Here is a 2,880-nt window from a genome sequence, read left to right on the forward strand (position 1 = left end):
AAAAGCTTTCAGATTCTGCGTAATAGGCGCAAGCTGGGGGGAACCCAAAGCTTTCCAAACAGTTGAGGATAAAATATTAACAGAAGCACCTTCATCTACCTGAGTACGATGTATGTCCCTACCACCAGCCTTGACAATGATTTGGAAAGGGATGGAGGAAGGAAGACGAGGTTCTGTCAGTTTATTCCAATCAAAGGAAAAGACCTCAGTACTTGGAGGGGGTTCTGTAGAAACAGGTGAAATGCTCCCCGGCATAGAAGAATCTGATGTAACAAGAAGAACATGAGTGGTATGAAATTCACTCTCTAAAGGAAAAGTGGGATCGATCGAATGTGAAATTGAATCGACCACTTGATCAACTAATGGATCATCAACCTGAGTGACATGAGTTTCACTCTCCAATGGAAGAGTGTGATTGACTGTACTTGAAATTAGATCAATCACTCCGTCAGTTGACGGTAGGTTGGGAGAAAATTTACGGTAACCAGTTGGAAATTCTTGCTGTGGAACAGGAAGGTTTTCCAATAATTTTGAGGCTTCATCCATGTGAGGGCAAATGTGAGTTTGATGACTCCCTTTGCATAACTTACAAGGAAACCTAACTTTACCCTTTTTCCCAGGAACCTGACTATCACTGGTTGATGGATCAATGGAAAGTTGATGAGATTTTTCTGACCATACTTCCAAGACCTTTGGAATACCAGGACAATTGACAAGGAAGTAGTCACCCTTACAAAGCCTGCAAGGGTATTTGGGTTTACGATGCGTGTTGGAGGTTTCCTCAACACAACTAACACTTACAGCCATGGTTGGTTGGTTGACTTCTTTCTTATCTTGCTTCTTCTTCTTCTTCTTCTTCTTCCCTTTCTTTTTCTTCTTCTTCTTAGACACCTGGTTACTAGCGTCAAGGCTTTTACCAAGCGAAGAGGAAGAAATGGAGGAAGAAAAATTAGGCGAAGAAGGTAAAGGGTCAACAGAAGGTTGGTGATGTTGAGATGGTGAACTCTGTTGAGGTGAAGCATTCGGTTGAGGTGGAACAATTGGAGTATTTGGGGCCAACGAAGTTGAAAATAACCATATCGGTAAACCTATTGTAAATCCAGGTAATGACAAAGTAGCCATGTAAGGCGGACCAACATTTCCAAAGTAAGGAAAAGTACTAGGATTCTCGTCAAGAGGGATTCCTTGGTTGGTAAATTCTGGAACATTTGCCATTATATTCAACTTCAGTGAATTTTATTAACAATTTTAAAACTAAAATTAACAATTCACAATTCACACCTAACAATTAAAATTCACAATTCACACCTATGGTCTCTAAAAGTAAAAACAAACAAATTAACACGCACTATCAAATCTAGGAGTCAAACCACACACAAACAGTAACTTTCCGTACCGAAAACACTAGTTGGTGATGAAATCCAACGTCGCAGAATTCAATACAGAAATAGCGGTTGGAATAGTTACCCCGGCAACCTGCTTAATGAATAGACTGGCACAAGTTTCTCCACTAAACCGTCTCGAGTGAAGAGAATCCCCCAGAAAATCCAAGTGAGTCTAGCCGACGTCTGCTCCAGGTACAGTGGGATCTTCCCACCACTGTCACCTTAGGAAGAATCCTAAAGAATATGGTCACTAAGGTTACCAACCGAAACAAATATACCTGGGGGAACAGTCTACGATCCGATACGCACGCAAGGGCAGAGTAGCAAGCTCAATCCCCTTGAAGGCTCCTTGACATAATCCAAGGTTTACCAACAAGTGACCCCAGGCTCCTCGACAATGGTTAATCTGAGGTTTACCGTTTTTAATACGTGAATATCTGGCGTCGTTCCCAATGAGGAAGGATTGATTCCCACACTGGTTCGGACACGATCTCGTGCTTCTCCTTTAAGAGGAGCTTTCCCAGAGCATAAATGCAACAATTGGATTTCTTCCTACCACAAGATACAGCTACTTGTTTGTTTTTACTGTCTTGGAGAGTTAATTACTCTCCTACTCCAAGACACTAGCCTAAGCTAAATTGGTGTATCAGAGCCCTAGAAATGTAAAAATTACTAGATGAATTTTAATTAAGCGTTGTGTTATTTAGGCTGTTATTACTGAAAAGGGTAAATGGATATGAAACCAATGGTGTTATGACCCGATCCAAAACTGAATGCAATCGAATATGATAATGTAATCTTTTCAATTCGATGAATCCTAACTAAAGTAAGGAGAGAGTTTCCATTTACTTCCAACAATGCAAAAATTGATCATTAAGAGAAAATACAACGAATTCTCTAATGCACTAATTTTATCAAGAAAAACTAATGCAAATCAATTCCAAAACATTTTTTATTTTTATTTTTATGTGTTAAAAACAAGCATAAAAATATGTAAATTCAAATCAAAGAAAGCTGATCTAAATCTACGATTGATTTTTCAGAATGTAAACTATGCAATTGTCATCTATGCACAATTCACTTGAAAAGTATGCAAATGTAATCTATGCACATTTTTCATTCATATTCTAAACCTGAGAATTCTAATTATGCAAACGTGATCTATGCAAGAGAATTCTCAAACACAAGATGATTCTAATGTAATCTAAGAACCAATCAAGTGCAAGTCAAGAAAATTGGGTGAGAGTTCCAAAGATCAAAAAATAAAAACACTCAAAGGCTATTAACACTCATACACAATTTAGCCCCCCCGGCGAATGAGGGGGAATTTTTTTTTCAAAAACAAAAGCAAAAAGATGCAAAATTGTGAAAAGACTGAGACAAACCTCCAAGTAATGACCAAAGGAAATCAAATTAAGAATTTCTCAAAAAAGAGACTCAAAACACCCAATTGATAAAAGCTTAAAGTAGGAATGCCAATGAAATTAACCAAGGA

Source organism: Pinus tabuliformis, chromosome 1_2, assembly GCF_031772625.1.
Source record: "Pinus tabuliformis cultivar Carrire ecotype Pingquan chromosome 1_2, CPIR1, whole genome shotgun sequence".
NCBI classification, from domain to species: Eukaryota; Viridiplantae; Streptophyta; class Pinopsida; order Pinales; family Pinaceae; genus Pinus; species Pinus tabuliformis.